The sequence below is a fragment of the Ananas comosus genome, linkage group 1 (assembly GCF_001540865.1).
Source record: "Ananas comosus cultivar F153 linkage group 1, ASM154086v1, whole genome shotgun sequence".
In the NCBI taxonomy this organism is placed as follows: Eukaryota; Viridiplantae; Streptophyta; class Magnoliopsida; order Poales; family Bromeliaceae; genus Ananas; species Ananas comosus.
In genome coordinates, this window is record NC_033621.1 from 18,136,488 (window position 1) to 18,160,798 (window position 24,311).

Here is a 24,311-nt window from a genome sequence, read left to right on the forward strand (position 1 = left end):
AGCTCCCTAAAAACATCAAAAGATAGGGTCACCTAAACGAAGACAAGAAGCAAATAAGCTCAACTCATTAAGCTCTCAAAGTTAGGGCTTGAGAAACTTACGATTGCGAGGAAGGCTCACGATCAAAATGGGAGTTAGAGTCTCCAATCTAACCTAAACAAAGGTTCTAAACCATCAATTTGGTTCAAAGCCCATAATCAAAAACCCCAAAAAAACCCTAAATCCCTAAATCTATGTTCAATGCTAGAAAAACCCAGAAAACAAGTATCAAATGGATTATAGCTACCAACCTCAATGAGAAGCTCCAATCCAAGCCTCAAAATCAAAAAGGATTTATTTCCACCACAAAACTCCAAAAAAGCAGCTCCAGCCTGCAAAGGTGAGAAATGAGGCAAGAAATGCGTGCTCCAGGCCTCCAAGCAACTCCTCTTCCTCTTCTTCTCCTTGCTCTCCTTCCTTTCTCTCTCTAGAAGTGTAGGAGAGTGTGCAGGGAGAGAAAATCGAGAGTGAGAGGGCGAGGAGAGGCTGCTATAGCCTCTAATAATAAAACTCTCCACATAGGCCCTTTCAAAACGTCAATTACATCAGTCCGGACCTGGGCGTTTTCGCCCAGAGGACCGGTCTCCCGACCTGGGACCGCGCTCTCTCCAGCCTGCCCTTCGAAACATCCAACGTTGTCTTCGGGAACCGGTCTCTCCCTGCGCGGGACCGGTCTCTCCCCGCGCAGACGCGCTCGGGGACCGGTCTCAACTGCCAGGGACCGGTTGCCTCGCCGGCTACGCAGCACTGTTCACTGGGGGACCGGTCTCTCCTATCAGGGACCGGTCCCCGAGAGTAAAAACTCTCAGGACTCTGCCGAAACTCTCGAGATCGAACTTTTAGGCCGATATACCCTCGACGGCCCTCCACCAAGTGTGGAAAAGTTTGGAATACACATCGAACACTCGAACCTCGCAATTTGCAAAGGTCGAGTGTGCTACAGTTTTCTACCTATTTAATCATGCCACTCTCTATGTCAACTTGGACCAATGTCAATATGGTTAAACTATATTTAACAACTACTTTCTTGATACCAATCATGTCTCTATTTCCATTGTCACCCTTGTTTACTATTGTCCAAGTCCGACTTATGTTCTTTAACAATAGGTTTAATGCCACACATGATTCCAACCTAAGTTCCTTAACACTAGGTTTATGTCCAACCTATGTTTATTCATACTAGGTTCATATCATCCATGTTCAACCTAGGTTCCTGACTCTTGGTTAAGTGTCACTCGATCTAATATATAGATGTCCAATATCAAGGTCTCTATCATAGAGTTATCGATCCAATTCATGCAATCACTTAGCATTTACATAGCATATTCATCATGCATTCTACGATGATTATTATATAGCAACCATACCAAGCATTTGCCTAGCTTTTACATCATGTCATTTACATGCATTCTTTTAATGTTAACTACATGTATCATCTCAATGCCAACATACATTACAAGTAGCATGTACTTTCTCAATGCATTATTATGCAATTATCCTGTAGTATGCATTTTCATAATGTCAATATGCTTATTGTCATCTAACATGTGTCCACATTTAACAATTTCTCATAACTCATATAATTAACAGTATGTTAACATTCATTTATATGCTCACGTTCTCTAATACATGTCAACATGAATCTCATAATGCTAAATGCCCCTAGCATGTATTTCACTAAGCATACATACTAATATGCAAATTACCAACTAGCATGCATTTATACAATGCTAATATGCCCGTATGCACATACACATATGCATCAACAAGATTCCATATTTCGCTTTGACATGCAGGGCGACCAAGTCGCTTCGGTAAACACAACCCACCTCATTTCGCATTCCGATTGCTTGTCGACACTTGCAATCGGCCTGCCGCGGCACCCGGCACCCAGTTTGGCCCGATCTCTCGGGCGACCACCCGAACGACCTCCAATCCACGATCCGAAAATTAAAGGTCTTCGGTTATGTGCCACCATACTTCAAATCCGTTTTCATGGGTTTACAATGTCGCCTCGGCCCTCCAGGCGGAAACGAAGCCTAAACGTCCGTTTCTTTAATAACTTCACAACGGCTCGACGAATCGCCGAACCCACTTCGCCAACGCGTTCGTTTACCTAGCAATTAGGTTTACATAGGGTCAAAATAGATCAAACCCATATATTTTACAAAATCCCATTTTTGAGCCCTAACATGCAATTAACCTCTAAATAATCTAAATTAAATAGAGAGCATGTTTAGAACACTCTAGATACTATTAGAACATCATTCATGGAGGATTTAAACAAAATCCCAAACTCTTACCAAAACGTGAACGCCGCGACGAAATCATGCCGCTCGAACGGACGCACGAAAGCTCGATCCGTTGCCTCCAACGCGTTCGCAAGCATCTTCTCCACCAACCCTCTAATTTTTAGAGAGAGATTTAGAGAGATGAGAGACATATCTAGAGAGTGGTAGAGGTGTTTCTCTCTCTACTCCATGCGTGCGTGGGTGTGGGTGTGCTAGGGCTGAAGGAGAGGAAGAAGAAGCACATTGCTTCTTATAATACCCCTCAAACACTATTCACTCCAGGCAGCTTGAAATCTGATAACTTTCGCCGGAGCTCCCTGAATGTCCGTTTGAGCTCAAACTTGACAGTCACGTTCGGTTTTACGTACTGAGCAAGAATATATTTTAAGTTTCCAGTTTCGACCCTATTTGGTCACTGAAAACTGTACCGAACTGTAATCTTTATCACATAGGTGTCGGATTTTATTTCTCACTCTACGGGTGTCAGAAAAATATGAAACTTTAAATCTAGCCTCATAAAAATATTTCTGACTTATCCTCCAATTTTCATAATTTTCTGAGACTGTGCATTTTCTGCTAATTTATCTGTCCCGTTTCTAACAGAAAATTATAGATCTTCTGTTTTCATTCCGATTTCAGCACAAGTCACTTCTGACTTATGTTTAACTTCTATAAATCCAATAAAAATTGTTTCTCACACTATTTTTATTTATTTTTATTTTTATACCAAAATCTGGTATGTTACAGAGCTTCAACACCTCTCATGGTGAAACCCAAACTAGGGTTTTGATTGAGCTTGTAATGGTTAGAATGGACTTTTTAGAGTACCAGGAGGCTACTTTTGCTTCCCAATGAGATCAAACCCTAGGTTTGATGATGCTAGGGAGCTAGGGCATCCAAATTGGGGCTTTTGCTCATGGAGATTTCTAAGTGAAATTGACCCTCTAGAAACCTAATTAGGGGTATTTCCGACGCGTGGGTCCGCTCGGATTAGCGTTACGAAAAGCCAAAGTAAAGTTATGGGCAAAATGGCCTAATAGGGCTTCGTTTTGCCGTAGGTAAAGAACGAGAGGTCTAAAAATCCCAAGAAGATCATCGGAGCACCTTTGAAAGCCTACAAGGTGGGTGGTGCTTTTCAAACTTGTTGAACTTCCCTCTATGCCTAATGTGTCATTCAATTGCGCATGTGTTTATACATTGTTGTATGCATTTTAGGGTAAAGTAATGAGAAAAATGTGATGAGGCATGATTGTGAGTACAACTTGCATAATGAGATAGTTAGAACCTTATGAATATCAAAACCCTATATATGTATGCATGAGAGAAAATGTGAGTACCAAAGCGAGGCGAAAGAACAGAGTGACACAATGAGACATAGATCGAGTGGCATTAGATAATGTAAAGTAAAGTGACACTAGAGGTAGTGTGAGGCAAAGAATTAATGTGATGTAAAGAATAATGCTAATGACTAAAGAGAAAACAAAGTGGGGTATAAAGAATATGAATGCTAAAGATAGCCAAAAGTAAGGAAATGTAAAGAACATGATTGCTAGAGTTAGCAAAAGTAAAAGAAAAGTAAAGAACAACGATTGCTAGTATGGCAACATAAAGTGATGTAAAGAACACTAGAGTTAGTGTAAGGTCAAGATTGAACATACAATCCTTTGAGTTAAGGATTCGATCATACTTGCTATGAGTTTCGTGCTCGAGGGCGGTCGCTCCCCCTCGGGCGATGCGCTCCGGAGTTATGCATCACGGGTTAGAGTAAACCCGAAGGACGGTCCTAGCGGGTGAGTTCCTGCAATGATGGACTTAATGTGAAGCAAGTTAATGTGGCGAAACCCCCGGGTTAGCCTTAAGGTTAAAGAACAAAGAGCAAAGAGCAAGAACAAAGAACAAAGTGTAAAGTGTAAAGAACCAATGAACTTGCATAATATGCATATTTTAATGTTGAGCATATTTCCTACTCTTGTTCAGGCATATTAGTATCATAATATAGATTGGTTACTATATACAGTTTATCCTTTCTATTATGCCTGAGTTAGTCCTAGTGGGAAAGTCGGTGATGTTGAGGCCGAACCCACTGCGAACTTTGTTGTAGTTCTCACCCCACTATTTCCACAGAGCCGGGACCGAGCGAGTCGGCGAGCGACCGAGGTAAAGGTATCGCGCCTTAGGCAGAGGCCATCAGCGTTGAGTTTACATTTTGTAGTAAAGTGCCTATGATCATCTTGTGTACTTGATGATAAATGATGTGAGGAAAAGAATGTAATGTGTATTTTGAGGTAAATGTGATTTAAGAAAGAAATGATGAAATGAAATGTAAGGAATTCGAAAATGTACAAGATGAATGCAATGTTTAGTTTCCTTTTTCTTTCACTCGTGGCTATTGCTTACCCTCATGTAAGCCGTATTTGTATGTTTCCGTTAGTGCACTTCTTGTATGAAAATGTACATGTGATGAGCCTTGGGCGGACAGGGGAAACTCTATCCGTTCGGCGTCTGTTCGACGTGCTCGGGCCGGCCCAAATTAGTATCGGTCCCGGGATGTGACAGGTACAACCATCATGGCTGTACCGGTACAAGCCTTGTTCCAGAACAAAGCTGCAGTCTATCTAGGGTATAGAAGCTTCGCAGAAAAATCTTCCATCATGCTGTACCCTGGACAGCTTCCCGTGTACCAGTACAAGGTGCTGAATATGGAAAGAAACTTTCTAATTCTATTCTGATTTGATTCTAAAGTCTATAAATAAGCTATTGGGGTTATCTAACACATAAAGTATCACGAAAATACATGTTTGAGAAACCCTAGAGGCGCGGATTTCATCTAAAACCTATTTTCTACAAAAAGCCTCTTTTCGGTCAAATCGAGAAATTGGATTTTCATATCAATATGTCGATTTGATCTCCGCTTCGCTGGGAGTTCTCTTCTCTGGTTTTCATCGATAAAGGATCACCATACACATGATGTTCTTCATGGTAGCGTCGTGGATTCGGCGTGTTTGACGGTGGTTCGTGGATTCGGATCGTGGGCTCATGGATTGGAGTGGCGTTCGTGGATTCGGACGTGTGCGAGGCGTTCGTGGATTCGAACGTGTGGGCGTGGACAACCCAAAGGATTGCGCGAGATTCATAGGAGGTTAAGAGAGGTTGAGTCCGTGGAGTCGGTAATCACCTTATAATCTTTTCTCTTAGTGAATTATTTTTTCGCGTGTTGGTCCCGTGAGTTTTTCTCCAAGTTGGAGTTTTCCCACGTAAATTTCGGTGTGATTTTTATTTTTCGCATTTATTTTTATCGCATTGAGATTTGTGGTTTTTGGCTATTTCACCTATTCACCCCGCTCTAGGTGATAGATACAATCTAGATAGATTCTTGGGCTCCTCAAAACTTTCATATTTTAGACATGACGATATTGGACTTGAGACGGACATTTACGCTTGCTTGCCATTGTGCTCATTCGCACAGGGTCACTCCCCACAAGCCGGCACTCCGGAGATAGCCATCGCGACATAAGCTCGCCTGTACGGGATTGAGCGCTGAAATGGGATGCTGTGAGGGAGGCTCATTCCTAGGGTGGGGATGTTGACTACCACTGGGCCATTAGGCACGATGCAAGCCGGACTACCCACGGGTAGGTCCTACATGATTGGAATATTATTGGATGAATATGCAAAGTAAACGTTGGACAAGTTAGTCAACAGTGACATTTTACTAGTTGTGCTTGTGGACAATATGTTGTTTATACATACAAATATTCATGTTAGAATGACATTTACACTTATGCATATCTATGCTAAGTAGAGGCATAGTAGTTTTACAAGCTTTATTCATGTTTAGTATACATGTTATTCATTCTATTTAAATGTTAGAACTTACTACTTTTACCTTTTAGCCTAGTGGTGCATTTCACTGAGGTCAATAATTGCCCACTGGGAACTATTGTTTAATAGTTCTCACGCCCCTGTTTATTGATGTTTTACAGAGTCTTCCACGCCGGGAGAGGCTCGGGATCGGGGCAAGAGAGTTGCCTCTAGTTAGTTGTGAGGAGCTTCGCTTTTAGGTGGTTCACCTCTCTTTCTGTTCTATTTGGAGAGGTTGAGAGTTTTGTACCCTAGGTAAAGACCACTTTTGTATCTTTGACTCTTATATTAGAACTCGTTGTACCTACTTTTATTGTTTATGTTGCTAGATTAGTCTTTTTATTTTCCTCATTATTCTAGAATCTAGATGTTGTATGCTCTGATACTCCTAGATGCTCTATTATTATTGTTGTTTTATTTATTGCTTTTTGTAGACGCCTTAAATGTTGTGGGCATATGGCGGGTCTGGACACGCACCGGGCGGGCTTTCGCTGGGTTCCGGGGCATGACACGAACCTTGCAATTTGCTAAAGTTCAGTGTGTTACATTCTCCCCTCCTTAAAAGGAGTTTCGTCCACGAAACTAAAAAGCAAAGTACCTCAAAACTCCATCTGAAAAAGATGGGGATAGCGCTCCCGCAGTGCGCTCTCCAGTTCCCACGTAGCCTCCCGCTCATTGTGGTTGCTCCAAAGAACCTTCACATACGGAATATCGCGATTCCGAAGCTTCTTCACCTCGCGAGCCAAAATCCTCACAGGTTGCTCTTCAAAGCTCAAATCATCCCTTAGCTCCAATGGTGTAGTAACCAGAATGTAAGCCGGGTCAAAGATGTACTTCCGAAGGACCGATACATGAAAGACATTGTGCACTCCTGATAGGTTCGGTGGTAGGGCAAGTCGATACGCTACTGGGCCTACACGCTCCAAAATCTCATACGGTCCAATAAATCAGGGGCTCAACTTTTCCCGAATACCAAATCTTTTGATTCCTCTAGTCGGCGAGACCTTCAAGAAAACATGATCTCCGACTTGGAATTCCAAATCTCGTTGACGCCTTTTAGCGTAACTCCTCTGCCTACTCTGAGCCGTCAATAAACGCTCTCGAGCGATCCAAGCTTTATCTTCAGCTTCCTAGAGCACATCGGGGCCTAGAGCCAATCTCTCGCTAACTTCACTCCAATGAAGTGGCGATCTACACTTCCGTCCATAAAGTGCTTTGATGGGTGCTATCTTGATACTTGCTTGATAACTATCGGTATAAGCAAACTCTTCCATCGGTAAATGCTGTGACCATCCTCTCTAAAAGTCTATCACGCACGCTCGAAGTATATCCTCCAAAGTCTAAATAGTGCGTTTTGATTGCCCACCACTCTAAGGATGGAAGGCTGTATTGAAATCCAAACGGGTGCCCAAGGCATCCTGCAGACTCCTCCAAAAGTGAGATACAAATCGAGGATCTCGGTCTGATACTGTAATGTATCAGATTTTAATATAAAAATAAGTGTAAATAAAAATAGTGTAAGATACTATTTTTATTGGACTTAAAGAAGTGAAATATAAGTCTGGAATGACTTATGTTGAAATCGGAACGAAAACAAAAGATTTAGAATTTTCTGTAAGGAATGGGACTGATATTTTAGCAAAAAATTTACAGCGTCAGAAAATTATGAAAATCTGGAAATACGTCGGGATTATTTTTATGAGACTATATTTAAAGTTTAATGTCATTCCGACACTTGGAAAGTGAAAAATAAAATCCGACTGCTATCTGTTAGAGATTTTTAGTCGGTAGGACTTTCGGTGACCAAAAGTGGTCGAAACTGAAAGATTAAGATATCTTTTTTTTGTTTAGCTGAAACAGAGCCTGGCTGTCAAATTTGAGAGAAAACGGACATTTAGAAGGGCTCCGGCGAAAAGGAACAGATTCTGAACTGCTAAATTGCTAATTGTACTAGTGTTAATGTTGGAGGTTGACTATAAAAAGGGATTTTGACCCTTTCTTCTTCCTCCCACAACCAACACACACACACACACACACACACACACACACACACACGTATGGAATGGAGAGGGAGAGAGAAACCCTCCCTGTAACACACTGGACTTTCGCAAATTGGAAAGTTCGAGTGTTTGATCTGTGATTTGGGTTTCTCTAGTTTTTCTGAAGGGTTGTTGACAGTGTTCCGACCTATGGCTCGCATCTTGAGAATCAAGGTTTTAAACTTAGCACTAAGGCCTCCAAAGAGAAGGACTTATGCTGCTCTCGGATTGCGTTCTGCTGATGGTTGTACCGGTACAACATTGATGTTGTACCGGAACAAGGAAGTGTACCGGTACAACATCGGATTTGTACCGGTACAAAAGGTAGATTTAGCCAACCCGAGGCTCGAGTTTGTGCGTTCAGGGGTGTTGTACCGATACACTTTCCCGTGTACCGGTACACTGTGCCAGACTGCAGTCTGCTTATTTTAGAGGGGTGTTTTTGGAATTGTAGCATTACTACATATACTCCACGCCCTTTAGAGGTTTCCCTAAGCTGGGAAACAGTGGAGAGAAAGTAAGGAAACCCTCCGGTCCTTCTCTTTGACCTTCCTTGGTTTTTGTTGAGATTTTTTGTTGATTAAGCTCCCCTTTTTGCTTCATTTTGCTTCTTGGTGCCATTTCCACCAAAGTTGAAGGCTTGGAGCTTGGATTGAGGCTTGTTGGAGGAGAAATTTCCAATCCTAGTTGACTTGGAGCTTTGTTTGAAGCTTCTAAAGAGGTTAGTGGCTTGTTTCCTTCATTTGATCCATGATTTGGTGGATTTCATGTGTTGAAACCCTATATTGAGGATTTAGGGTTTGAATTGGGGATTTTGGATTTAGGGCTTTTGGAGCTCAATTGGTCGGTTTAGAACCTTCCCCTAGGTTGGATTGGAAGGATTTTAGCTCCCATTTGGAGATTGGAAAGGGTTTGCTACACTATTGGTGAGTTTTGACCCTTTTGTTGAGTTGGTTAATGTTGAACCATTATGTTATTCGTAACGTTCGTGTAACTCTCCTTTTATTACCTTTAGGGTGATAGGAGAGTCGATCGTGGGCACCTTCGTCGGCACGAACGAAGAGTTTCGAGGAGACTAGGTGGGTTTGGCCTCACCAAAATGGGATAAATCTTTCTTATGATGATTTTTACTTATCGTAAAATCAAAATACATGCATATTCTTTCTAGATGGAATATTTGAGAATTTTAGAATGCTTAAAATGCACATGTTATATACAATGCATATTGGACCTTTATGTAGTAGAGAGTTTTCATATTGGGCTTGGGGCCTATAGTTAGTATTCTTATACTTGGTTTGGGATCATGTTTCATTTAGTGAAAATGATGAGTACATTGCACTCTTGGGCTTAGAACTCATGCTTGGCATAGGATTGAGCTAATGTCATAAAGTGGCATTGGGCTCGGCATATGTATGCACTTAGTAAGCTAATGTCATAAAGCGGCATTGAGTTTGGAATATGAATGGACTTGGTAAACCTATTGTCATGAAGTGGCATTAGTGTTGGAACAGGATTTGGACATAGTGAGGTTTAATGTCATATAGAGACATCGAACTTAATGAACGGTTAAACCTTCACTTGCGCAATTGGACATTGGACTAGACCCTTGGGGTTGTTAGTGAGTATTTCTATGTTAGAGACATGATGATGAGATCCGTGAGACGATGACTATGCTTGCTTGCCATTTGTGCTCATTTGCACATGCTTGTGAGGGTCGCTCCCTACAAGCTGGCACTCCGGGGTTAGCCTTTGCGATGCAGTTTGCGCGTGCGGAATTGAGATTGAACGAGATTGAACGAGAACATTAAATAATATTATGACAATCACTACTTGATAGCATAGAGTAGTTGGATTATTGGACTTTGAGACATGTAGTATACTTGATAGTATTACTTGTTGCATCATAGTATACTTCGTAGCCATGATAGAGCATACTTGTTATGTATTGGCATATTGAAATCATGATAGAATAGATGTACACCATGTTGACATCATGTATACTTGTGGCATAGTATAATAGCATTTTATGATATGCTTTCATTTTCGCAGTTATTATTCATTATCCTTATCTGCTTTACCTTTGGGCCTAGAGGTGCATTTTGCTAAGATCAGTAATTGCCAACTGAGAACTATAAATTATAATACTCACGCCCCCCTGTTTTATGTTTTCTTTCAGAGCCTTCCACTCCGGGAGAGGCTCGGGATCGCGGGAAAGGAATCGCCTCGAGCTAGCTAGCGAGGGATTCGTCGATAGGTGGTCTACCTCTCTTTTGTTTCTTTTTGGGAGAGGTTGAGAGATTTGTACCTTTTTGTGGAGACCACCCCTTATATGTATCTTGAGATTTATGATGTATTAACCAATGATTTACTTTAGTGGTTTAGTTACCTTTGATTCTACTTGTTGATAGAACTTAGCTGTATACTTGCTCTGATATCTCTAGATACTCTCTATTTCTTGTTCACTTATCGCTAGTGTTGTAGACGCCTTATATATGTTGGCATATTGTCACGCCCCGACCCTAAAACCAATTCGGTCCGAGTCGGGCGCGTCAAACAGACGCCGAACGGACAGCACCTCCCCTGTCCGCCCAAGACTAAGCAAACTGATCATGTATAAGAATTTACCCAGGAATCAATTCATACATACATGATCACAAGGAGCACCACCAGTGCTAATAGATAAGAGCAAGATACAAGTATGAGACATACAAGTAAATAAAAAGAGAAAGTTCTTTCTATTACATTCATTCAACCTCTTTAATACATCAATTTACTTTCGAAACATAAACATAAATATAACATGCTTTTACATCTTCCAAAATAACCTCACACCTATACATCGTCTACTCTCAAATACAATGGGTGACGGCTAATGCAAAAAGGTAGATAGCTAATGCAACTAGGGCGCTAGGCCCTTACCGGGATCCTCGCCGTGTGAACTCGCGCTCGGCCCTGCAACAAAGTGGGGTGAGAACTATTGTCCATAGTTCCCAGTGGGTTCGGCCGCCGACTCCGCCGGTCTCCCCACTAGGTCCAAGTGGGCACAAATAGATAAACAAATAGATAGATATGGAAAGCTGTGATAACAGAATAGTAAAGCTACACTACTATGCCCGAATCATGTATAATAGTAAAGCTACACTACTATGCCCGAATCATGTATATGAAGAATGCATGCACAATGAAATAGGTAATCAACTAGCTCGTCATATGTCCAAGAAGTAAAGCTATTTACTTATTCATTAATCTCGTGGCTCACCCGAGGGTTCGCCTACTACTCACATAGCCATCTCGACGCATAGAGAGACTCAACTCAAACTACGAATCCGAGACCGTCTGCGGGACCCCACATAGGCTATCCCTCGGGACCCCAAATAGGCTATCCCTATCCCACGGGACCCCAAATAGGCTATCCCACGTGACCAACTTCGGAGCGCACTACTTGTGTGGAGCGACAATCACAAGTCAGGAATAGACAGTGAGTATGATCCAATCCTCTCAACTCGAGGATACCCTATCAGCTAAGGATAGTATCAACATAGAACCAATGGGTTTTTATACTCATCAAGCAACTAATGCATAATATGATATCATCTAGGAAAGCATAAGGAAAGGCAATGCACAATTATCCTACAATGCATGTGAACACAAGATGAAAGATCTTAAAGTACTAAGACATAAAGGGGAGTCCAGTTGCTTTGGGATGATCACCACACACCTTTTGGTGATGCCGCGATGGTAGAAAACTCGACTTCGTAGTCCTTGGTCGACGCTTCGACTCCTCAGGTCGATTCGAACCTTTAAGCGCTTGATTCGGCGATATCTTCGCACCCGCTCGTCGTATCGACGAACCGTCTTTGCCGACGCGTTCCGAGACCTAGCAATTAGGTTCACAACCCATCGAAATAGATCAAGACCTCACATTTCCAAAAATCCCAAAACGTGCCCTAGGATGGCAACGAGGGAGAAATCTATGCTTCGAGCTTCGAATTCGCTGCTAGAACCATCTATTTATCCCCTCTAGGTTCCATTCGAACCACCTCTAAGCAATAAAACCCAATCTCAAGAAATCCACCATGGATGGGTTTGGAGCTTACCTCTATAACAAGCTCCAAGCTTGCTCTAGCTTGAGGGAGAGAGAGAGAGAAAAAGGTGATCTTTTTCTTCCTCTTAGTCTTCTCCTTCAACTCCTTCTTCTCATCTTTCTTTTTTCCCTTCTTCTCCTTCTTCTATTCTTCTTTTCCTTTCATTCTAGAGAGAGGGAGAGAGATAAAGTGAGGGCAAATGAGACAAATGAGAGAGAGAGAGATCCCCCACTTCTCATATAGGCCATTTTACAAATAGGCCCCTCAACTTTCCATCTATTAAATAGCCTTCACTGGGCTAATTTCGCAGCGAGGGACCGGTCCCAGGTCGGGGAGACCGGTCCCCGAGAGCCTTCCATCTCGGGCAGAGGGAGTTTCGCGTTCGGGAACCGGTCCCTGCCTGAGAGACCGGTCCCCGGGAGACCGGTCCCCACCTGAGAGACCGATTTCCGAGAGCAACATTTCGGGACTTAGCAGATTTTCGGCCTCTGATCATTTTTCGCACGCGGGGGACCGGTCCCTCCCTGCCAGGGACCAGTTGCATCAGGGATTCCCCGCAACCAGGGCCTCGGGGACCGATCTCTCCCTACCTGGGACCGGTCCCCGAGAGCAAAACTCCACAAGTGCAGATTCTTGCACTAATGCTCTCGCGGACTTTTCCTTAATGCACTTTATGCATTATAATCACCTTCGGACTTTCCGAAGCCTATACCTTCGACAATTAGTCGATTCTAAGCGAAGTCTAATCCTCGGATTTCGGGGATTCACTTCCTCACACATATGACGGGTCTGGGCACGCACCGGGCAGGCCTATGCCGGGTCCCGGGGCGTGACACACCCTTTCTCTCTCTAGATATCTCCCTACTCTCTTGGTCTTTTTCTTCCAAATTCGGAGGCTTGGTGGAGAGCGGGCTTGGGAATGCGTGCAGATCGTCGGATCGGGTTTTCGCGCGCCCGGTTGAGCGACGTTCTTCTGTCTCGGCATTCGCATTTCGGTAAGTGTTTGGGATTTGGTTTAATCCTTGATGCTTAGTGTTCTAATGGTCTCTAAATTATTTCTAGCATGTTGCTCCATTTAATTTCGGATTATTTGGAGGTTATTTTTATGCTAGGGTTAGAGATGAGGGTTTTGGGATTAGAGGGTTTTGATCTAGTATAACCCTATTGTTCTCTAATTGAAGGTTAGAGAAAGATCCATGAAGACTCTAGGTTGAGGATTGGCGAGTGTTCGGTTGCCGATTGCGAGTTCGGGCCGAACCGGATAGCGCGTGCCGTGGGAGGCCGATTGCAAGTGTCGACAAGCAATCGGAGAGCGTTACGAGGTGGGTTGTGCTCACCGAAGATATTAGCTCGCTTCCATGTCGAAGTGGAATGCGGTTTTGTTATTGATGCATATATGTGTAGTGGTAGGTTGTGGATTATAATATGAATGCAAGAATCATATTATGTTGATTGATGTTACCTACCATTGAGATGAAATGCATTAGATGAATGCTAAGTTAAATTACCATTACATAATAATGATAATGTATGAGTTTCTTGTTGATGCATATATTACATAATGGTAGTTAGTTGCTAGATGAATGCATGAGATGCTATGTCATGGACTACCATTGGATGATAAATATATATGCTAGTTGATAAATGCATGTTGACATGTTAAGAGAATATGTTAGAGGATATACATGCATGTTGACGTATGTGGATATTATGTATTGTAGGATATGTGATGGTTGCATTTCTATTCCTTGCATGCTTTCTTGGTAGTGTATCATTGTGAGCTTGACACATAGACTTAGGATGCATGAGGATTAGATCTTGCGACATGGAATCCTATAGTGCGAAGAACAAGTATGAATTTGAACAAGTCAATGACCTATAAGAGTGGCATTTGGAATTAGTGTAGTAGAAACACTATAACATGAACATAGGGATAGGTGATTTCCCGAGTTGTTGATATGTGCCATGTGAAACTAGTGTAGTAGAGACACTTGTGACATGAGTATTGGGATTATTGGATTTCCCATGTTGTTGTTATCCCTAGTAGACAGGGTATCCTCGAGTGAGAGGATTGGATCATACTTACATAGTCTGTTTGACCTTGGTGTGGTCGCCCCACCCAAGTAGTGAGCTCCGGAGTAGTAGTCGCGTTGGGACAGACGTAGTTGTCCCGTAGACAGTCTCGGGTGTGTGTAGCGCAGAGTCTCCTCACCGCGAGATTTGAGATGTGAGTCGGGCTTAATCTTTTGGTTAGCCAGTGAGATTGGGTGACATTCTTGTGAGCTATGGATGAATCCCAGTAGAGTGGATTGGCATCCCAGTTGAGTGGATTTGAGGATAAGGTGCATGTGAGACGCGCGTCCTTTACCTCGAGCCTGGCTTTACGTGGTATTCCGCAGATGATTAAATCAAGACCGAGTCGAGTGGATAGCTTGATAAAGGTAGATGAAACCTTGTGAGCAGAATTATGAATGACATGAATATAAGATGGAGGAAACCTTAGATGTCAATTGGATGAGCTATGAATAGCAGGATTGAAAGTAGAATCAGTCGATCTACTTAGCTTATTGTATGTTGAGTTGTATAGTTGCATGATTTGCATTGTTGCATGTTGAGAGGCATAACATGTATTTTAGTACTTGCATATATATCTGTTGGATATCTGTTCGACTAACATGTTGCAGTGCCTCCTTCGGACCTGGTGCGTCGAGCTCTTCCCTTGGGTGGTCGTACCCACTGGGAACTATGGACAATAGTTCTCACCCCACGTGGTTTTGGGGTTTCAGGTTCGCACGCGAGCGGCGCGATGGCGTGAGGAAAGGGCATAGCTCCGTAGATAGCACCCTATTACTGAGACCAGAGATAGCGGTACCCCGAGTCAGCCTATTTAGGGGAGTAGAAAAGAAGAAAAGCATTATTGTTGTAATCTTGATTGTATTTGGAAAAAAGAAAACAAAAATGTAATATGTAAAAAGCATGTGATGTGACAAAACCTAGTTGAGGTAAAGAATAATGTGACACTATAACATGTAGATCAAGTGGCATCACTCAATGCAAAGATGAATACTAGAGTTAGTGAATGTGGCATGAGCAATGAACTTGAATGCTAGAACATTGGAACACTAGAGTTAGTGTGTGGCATTTAAAGAACAAGAATGGCATTAACGAATATTGAATGCTAGAGTTGAGAACAAAGAACAATACATGCTAGAGTTAGCATCGAATGTGGTATAAAGAACACTAGAATTAGTGTAATGGCATGATAAAAAAACAAAGAATGCAAGTATATGTGAGAGTTGACATTATGACATACAACCTTATAGTTAAGGGTCATGAATGCATTGCTTCCTTATAGTTAAGGAATGGATTGAACTTATATCCTTATAGTTAAGGATTGGATCATACTCGCCTTACGTCTTGGCTTGAGGGTGGTAGCTCCCCCTCGGGTGATGAGCTACAGAGTAGTCATCGCTGGGTGTAGTAGTCTCCCCAGAGGACGGTCCCTGTCGGATTGTAGTAGTCTCGCCCGACAAATCGAGATTATGAGTTGGTGAGTTGCTTGAGGGCGAAACCTACGGGTTAGCAATGAGATTGAACTTCGAGATCGAGAACTTGCATTCATCATGAGTAATTCAATTGAGCATAATCATTGATTATTTTGTTCAGGCATATTAGCTGCATTTGTATAGCTTGGTTACTATCTATCTGCTTATTTCTTCTATTATGCCTGAGTTAGACCTAGTGGGAAAGTCGGTGAGATTGGGGCCGAATCCACTGAGAACTTCATTGTAGTTCTCACCCTACTATTTCCACAAAGCCGGGGCCGAGCGAGCTAGTGAGCGACCGCGGTAAAGGTATCGCGCCGTAGAAAGTGACCGCCAAGTCGGGTTTTATATTTTGTAGTTGCATACCCATATATCATCTTTTGTATTTGATGATTAGAGATGTAAAGAAATGAATGTAAACTTTCTATTTTGAAGAAATGTGATGTAAAAAGAAATGATGAAAAGCATGTATGTGATAGAAGAATCATGAATGTAAAGGTTGAATGCTTGTAAATGGTTAAAAGTTAATCATTCTACTTGCATGTTGTATAGTTTAGTATTCTTTCACTCTGGCTATTGCTTACCCTCGTGTAAGCCGTTATGTATGTTTTCGCTTGTGCACTTCTCTTTGCTTGAATTGTACATATGTTGAGCCTTGGGCGGACAGAGGAGGCTCTGTCCGTTCGGCGTCTGTCTGACGTGCCCGGACCGGCCAAAAGGGATCGGTACTGAGGCGTGACACATGATATAGTGGACACTGTTTATTTACCTGTTGCATTTACATTTATACTGTCACGCCCCGGGACCTAGCGGAAGCTCGCCCGGCACGTGCCCAGACCTGCCATATGTCTAAAACATATAAGGCGTCTAAAATAAAACGATAAATAAAGCGGTTAAAGAAGATCTAGAGATATCAGAGTATAAAATGACATCTAGATTCTACAATAGAGAAATAACCAAAAGGCTAAAATCCACTAGAAGTAAAAACACAAGCAGTACAACGGATATCCCAAAATAAGTGCTAGAAAAGTACATAGGTGGTCTCTACACATGGTACTCAAAATCTCTCTCTCTCTCTCTAATACAACAAAAGAAAGAGTAACCACCTAAGCTCAAAAGTGGCTCCTCTCTATCTAGTTAGGCGACACCTTTGCCGCGATCCCATGCCTCCGCCGGTGCCGAAGGCTCTGAAAAAAAATCATAAAACAGAGGGCGTGAGAACTATTAAATGATAGTTCCCAGTGGGCAATTACTGACTTCAGTGAAATGCGCCACTAGGCCCAAAGCTAATCAAAGGGTCAGTAAACAAGTATAAATAAGAGCGATATGTACAACAGGTAATAACATGAATACTTGCTACCACAAGATATCTCTACTTAGCATTATTTGCATAAGTAATAACAGGCTATTCTAGCATGAATGAGAGTGAGTAAATAACCAACATAATGTCCAAACTGTAATAGTAAAGTGTCGATGTTTACTATTCTAGTCAATGTCTATATGGCACGTTAACTACTGAAAGTTAAATCTCGTGAGACCCGCCCGAAGGCTGTCTGGCCTGAAGACCCACCCGTAGGCTGTCTGGTCGATGCCGAGCCTAATGGCCCCGTGGTAGTCAATATCCTCATTCTAGGAATGAGCCTTTTCCACAGCAATCCACTTCGACGCTCAATCCCGTACGGCGAATATGTATCGCGATGGCGATATCCGGAGTGCCGGCTTGTAGGGAGCGACCCTCACAAGCATGTGCGAATGAGTACAATGGCAAGTAACGTAAGATCCATCTCAAGTACCAAGTCCTCATGTCTAACAACATGAAATATATCGAATGTCTCAAGGCCTATCTTTATGTCATCATGTCTAAAACATGGAAAGTAATAGATGTCAATGGCCTATCACTATGTCATCATGTCAATGTCTCAATATAATAGCTTCATAGTCTACCAAGTCAAATGCCCCTTTATGACACTTTGTTCACCAAGTCCAATCATAGTGTAGTGTTTACAATTATCCAATTATGAGTTAATTTAACACAAGAGACAAGATTCTCATAGCTATCTCGAACACTTCTCACATGCATGAAGATTACCCAGAATACTCTACTATATAGAGTGAAATTTATCTTGTACATAGCACATGCATTTTAAGTGTTCTAAAATTCACATAAATCTTATCTAGTATGGATTTGCATTCAAAAAGACTTTACGATAAGTATATAAGGCATAGGGGCCATTTTGCCCCGTTTTCATGAAGTCAAACCCACCGAAAAATGGAACTCTTCGTTTCGCCGAACGGAGGTGTCCACTAGTCTCCTAGTACCCTAAAGATATAGGAACAAGAGTCAAATGAACCTTACGAACAATACTAAGCTCAATCTTTAACCGATTCAAGAAAATTGCAAAACTCACCTCTTGTGTAAAAATCCCTTCTCAAGTTGCAAGAGAGAGCAAGAACCCTTCCAATCTAACCTAAAGGAAGGTTCTAAGCCAATCAATTGGACCCCAAAGCCCTCAAATTAAAAATTTCCAAAATAAACCCTAAATTCCAAAATCTAGGATTTCATCTAGTTTAAAACTCCAAAACTAGGATATAGAGAAAGGAAACTAGCCACTTACCTCTAGGATGCTCCAAACCAAGCTCAAAATCCTCAAGGGTTGAAGATTGATCCTCCACAAAGCTCCAATAGCAAGCTCCAAGCCTCCAATGGTAAGAGGAGAGGTTGAGGAAGAAGTCCCAAGTCCACAAAGCAAGCTCTCCTTCTTCTCCTTCTCCTTCTTCTCCTCTTGTTTCTCCTTCTTCTTCTCTTTCTAGAGTGTGTGAGAGAGTGAGAAGTGAGGGAAAGAGAGAGAGAAAATGGCCTAAAAGCCCTCTCATGTAACAAAATCCACCTAGGTCCCTCAATAATCCAAGCAGTGCATCAGCCCGAACTGGGCAATTTTTGCCCAGAGGGACCGATCTCTCCCAGCCGGGACCGGTCCCTCGGGACCTTCCCGCAAAACAAGCTCTCAGGAACCGGTCTCTCCCTGTCAGGGACCAGTTGCCTCAAGTCTGCCGCAACACTGTTCCGGGGGGACCGGTTCTCTCCCACCAGGGACCGGTCACCGAGAGTAAAAACTCTCAGGACTAAGCCAAATTTCAGAAATTCGAACTTTTAGGTCGGAATACAGTCTACGACCTTCAACGAAATGTGGAAAAGCTCGGAATCCATATCAAACACTCGAACCTCGCAATTTGCACAGGTCCAGTGTGTTACATATACTCTCCTTATATCAAATCTATGCCTTAGTTGACCTAATAGTGTATTTTACCACTCTCGGCGGTTTACCCACTGGGAACTATTGCTTAATAGTTCTCACCCCCATTGATTGGTTGTTTATGTTTCAGAGACTTCCGCAGCGAGAAAAGCTAGGGATCGTGGCAAGGGAGGCAACAAATAGCTAGAGCCTCACAATGTTGCGATAGATGAACCCACGAGATTACTTATTTGGCTTAGTTTAGTGGATTCCATTGTACTCCATGTGAGATTCCTTGTATTCATATTGTACCCTTGGTTAGAATTGTTGTAATCTTGAGATTTTAGTTCTAAAATTTTGTATCTAACTGTTGTATATTCTCGCTTTGATTACCACGTTTAGGATGGATTTTTCTATCGCTCTCTATGACTGTTGTAGATGCCTTGTGCACATTGTGATTTTTGGTGTGCACGGTGGGCCTGGGCACGTGCCCGGCGGGCTTTCGCTGCAACCCGAGGCGTGACATATTGAGAATGGCAATCGGCATGCATCATGAGCGTCATATATTGGTTAGCATTCTTGTTCAGGCATAATAGCTGCATTTGTTTAGAAATGATTATCTATCTATTTGTTTTCTTTACTTATGCCTGTTAGACCTAGTGGGAAAGTCAGCGGGGTCGGCGGCCAAACCCACTGAAAACTTTCTTATAGTTCTCACCCCACTATTTTTCAGATCATGGTCCGAGCGAGGCAGTCGAGGATCATGACAAGGGCATAGCGCCCTAGATAGTAGACACCGGTGCATTAGTGGTAGCTTGTTCATCTTTTGGTCTTGATGAAAGATGTAATGGGAAGAAAATATATAAATGGCATATGTTTTGGAGGATATGAAATGTATTTTGTAAAAATGAATGTAAATTGTAATATGCTTGTATTTGGTTAAATGAAATCAAGATACATGTGATGTGATGATAGTTGTAGAACTTTCACTTATTGGTTGTTGCTTGCTTTCGTGCAAGCCATGTATATCTAAGTTTCCGCTTGCGTAAATTATATACATGTTGATATTGTGTTGTGCCTTGGGCGGACAGGGGAGGTGCTGTCTGTCCGGCGTCTGTTGACGTACTCGAACCGACCAAATCGGCAATCCCGGGGCGTGACAAAAACAATTTTTGTAGATCGTCTTGTGGAAAGGTTAGGGTGGTGGTTATCTCTGACCATATAGTGAGCCTTGAATTATTTCCTGGCAAGTGTGTACAACTTTCCTTCATCCGCTTGCGGTACCCACTGGGAAGGGTGAGACTTATTTACATGTTCTCATCTCCTACTATTTTTCAGGTTGCTCGAGCGGTGAGGGTCGGGACGGTGCGTGAGAGGACAATTCTATATAATATTGGTGTTCCAAATTGGTCCCTCATCGACTTTCACATTCCTAGCCCTAGCTTAGTTCTTGACTTCTGTTTTGATTAGTTTATTAGTATGGATCTCTTCAATAGTTTAATTCATATCTGCTAATTTGAAATAATGATTTCATGGTGGACCGAATCCTTATCTATCTAATTTTTATGTGGATTATTGGTATTTCGTAGTCATCCCTTTGTTATTGTTGTATCTCTGTAGGAATGTGGTGTGGTTGATACTTGTAAGCTTGTGCTAAAGCCGTCCATGTATAGAAGAGACTCTGTCCATTTGTTCTGGAGATGTTTTGTCTATGTAGAGGATCTGTGTGCATTGCGCGGTGTTCTTAAAGAGTGTTTTAAAAAAATTTTACACGTTTTTTTCACTAGTCTTCCTTAAAAAGGATTTCAAATGAATCCCGGGGTGTGACAATTGTTATTTGTGGTATGTGTCTATTTATTATTTTATTTTTTTCTAATTTTAATTTATCTCCAAATAAGTTTTATATATTTTAAATTTAGTCATACTATAAATATTTTTTGGCCAATTTGCATAAAAAATCCACTTATTTTGGGCTTTTGCAAAACCGGGCCACCTTTTTCGTTTTTGCAGATTCGGTCCGATTTTTTCGCCGCCTAACCAAAATGCCCCTCCTATACAATAGCCGCCCGTGTATTTCTTGACATACGTATACTACCCTACTACCCTGCCGTACGGTCTTGCGCGCATTAAATGCGCCGCTTCCGCCTTACGCAATCTCGCTCATTTCTCGGAACCCGGACCACATCCGCCCCCGCTATTCGCCGGCTCCGCTGTTTCCTGTTCGGCTTTAAGACTTTACGAAATTTTCTAAATCTATTGAGAATTACTGCGCGCCGCGCAACAGGGATAATAGTGCAACGCGAAGGAGCTACGAAAGGAGAAATGGTGCAACCCCCTCTATAACAGTGCATCTGTAGCCTCGTTCTAGTGCAACCAATCCTTAGCAGTCAAAATTTTACTTATTTTATTTCTTAATGTAATCTTAAGCTAATAGTGCAAATGAAAGGGCATGGTGACGTCGAATATAGCGGTGTGGAGTAGGAGGAGGCTCCACCACCTCTTTATTGCCGCCGCCGCCGTGGCGCTATACCTCCGCGCGCCAGGGATAATAGTGCAAGGCGAAGGCTCTACGGCAAGACTAATGGTGGAACGAACCTTCTAACATGCAACCGTAGTCTCGTTCCAGTGCAACCTCTCCATAACCAGGCAAAATTTTACTTATTTTATTTCATAATGTAATGTTAATCTAATAGTGCAAATGAAAGGACACGGGGGCCGTCGATAATACCGGGGCGGAGTGGGAGGAGGCTCCACGACCTCCTTATCGCCGCCGCCGCCGCCGCCGCCGTGTCGGCTTTAAGACTTTACGAAATTTGAAGTAAACAATGCAACGCGAAGGAGCTACGAAACTCAATCGGGCGTTCTTTTATAGGAGCTACGAAAGGAGCTAATATAGTCAAACCTACAATTGAGTTTTTCTATAATAGTGCAACGCGAGGGAGCAAGGAAAAAGGAGAAATGGTGCAACCGCCACTATAACAGTGCATCCATAGCTTCGTTCCAGTGCAACAAATCCATGACAGTCATTACTTATTTTATTTCTTAATGTAATCTTAAGCTAATAGTGCAAATGAAAGGACACGATGACGTCGAATATAGCGGTGTGGAATAGGAGGCGGCTCCACCACCTCTTTAATGCCGCCGCCGCCGTGGCGCTATACCTCCGCGCGCCAAGGATAATAGTTCAATTCCTTATTAACGTTTTCCAGGCTAGGTGATAACATGAACATAATAGTGCAAAAAAATTTAAAATTAATATTATAATATGAAGTAAACAGTGTAACAATGTTTTGTAAAAAAGAGTTACTTGTAAATAGTGTAACAAATTCGTAAGGAGTATATTAATCTGTGAACAAGAATTACATTATCTGTAAAGCCGATTACATGATTTTATAGTACTTAATAAAATACAAACACGATTTTATCACAATCCAACCATCTATTACATCAACTATAACAATCTCTTCATAAGATTGATTATGTAATCATCGAAGTTTATCTGCAAATCCACGATCAAATAGCCGACGCAAACAGGTATTGGCCAAAGGAGACTGCCGAAGGAGACTGTTAGGAGGAGGAGGAGGCTCAATCGGAAGGGTACGATCGATCCAGCAACGAGGCGTTAAGGTTGATTCGCACTATCTGGAATGTTTCATTTGCTTTGGGCAATTTGGAGCTCCGCTCTACCATGAAACAGACAGTACAGACAGAAAAATATTAGAATCCAACGATAAGAATAAATATTTGCAAGAAATTAAGAAACTGTATGAGAAGAGGGCCAATGGGCTCCTAGCAAATATAACACTCCAGATAGTGCAAATCTTCTCTACGTAAAGGCGAGGAGGTTAAAGCAAGGCCAATATTTGTGAACGAGTCAAAGGCGACAAACGGCGTTCCCCGTAGGAGGGGAAGCGCTGCTGCGGAGGGGAAGCGCTGCGCTTCCTCTTACCGGGAATGCCGTTGTCGTCTTCACTTCCTTCACGAACACCACTGTCTCCGTAATGGGGAATGCATCTGAAGAACCGATTTTTAAACAAAACGAATCGTCACCTCACCAACCCACCGCTGCCTCTTCGACTGACCTAATTAATTATAAACCTCATAGCAAACACTAACGTATACGTTATAGCGTCTCTTCGGCGCTCGAAGAGACACCGGTGGGTATATCAAAACTGTCACGAGAAGATAAACCGACTATTCAGAAGCCGTGTCGAATTACCTTTTGTGCGCCAGGGATAATAGTGCAACGGGAATTTTCTACTGCAGTAGAAATGGTGCAATGACCGCTATAACAGTGCATCCGTAGACTCGTTTCAGTGCAACCTCACTTAACCAGTAAAAATTTTGAGATCCTCGTTACACTATTTTTTAAATATGTTGAACTGTTATCCTCTATTTTATACTATTACAAAAATTTACACATTCAAATTATCTATATGTTCACTATTAACATTAGCCTTGAACTATTACAATAAGACGTATGGATTTTCCGATATTTCCGGTGGTGCGCCAGCGGATGTCGTCGCGGGCTGCTGGTTTGCTCTAGCCACAGGAGGGTTCTTGCACGACCTTTTGTTGTGCCCCAATCTCTGGCAATTTCGGCACCGCTTCTTTATTAAGCCGTTAGCAATAGACTCTCGCCGCAAAACCTTTCTTCTGCCCGGTTGTATGCGGACGTTTGGCGGCCGCGGCAGAACAACGTTACTTGGTATTGCAGGCCATTGCTCTTTGCCTCTGGTGGGGGGGACGCAATCGTTGTAGGTTGCACGATAAGTCGAGGTCTTAAACCAATCCTCGACAAAATCATACGGATCCCATAGCCTAAATGAAATTGCTGCCATGGCGTGATTACATGGAATGCCGTCAATGTCCCATCGCTTGCAGGAACATGTCTTTTTGGAAATATCCACAACATCCGTACGATCGGCTGCAATTACTTAGAAAACAACAAGCCAGTCCAAAGGGTGGGAAAAATAGTGTAATGACTACATTTAACCGATTGATAAGTAGTATANATGGCGTGATTACATGGAATGCCGTCAATGTCCCATCGCTTGCAGGAACATGTCTTTTTGGAAATATCCACAACATCCGTACGATCGGCTGCAATTACTTAGAAAACAACAAGCCAGTCCAAAGGGTGGGAAAAATAGTGTAATGACTACATTTAACCGATTGATAAGTAGTATAAGATACTGACTAAATGGTGCAACATAAA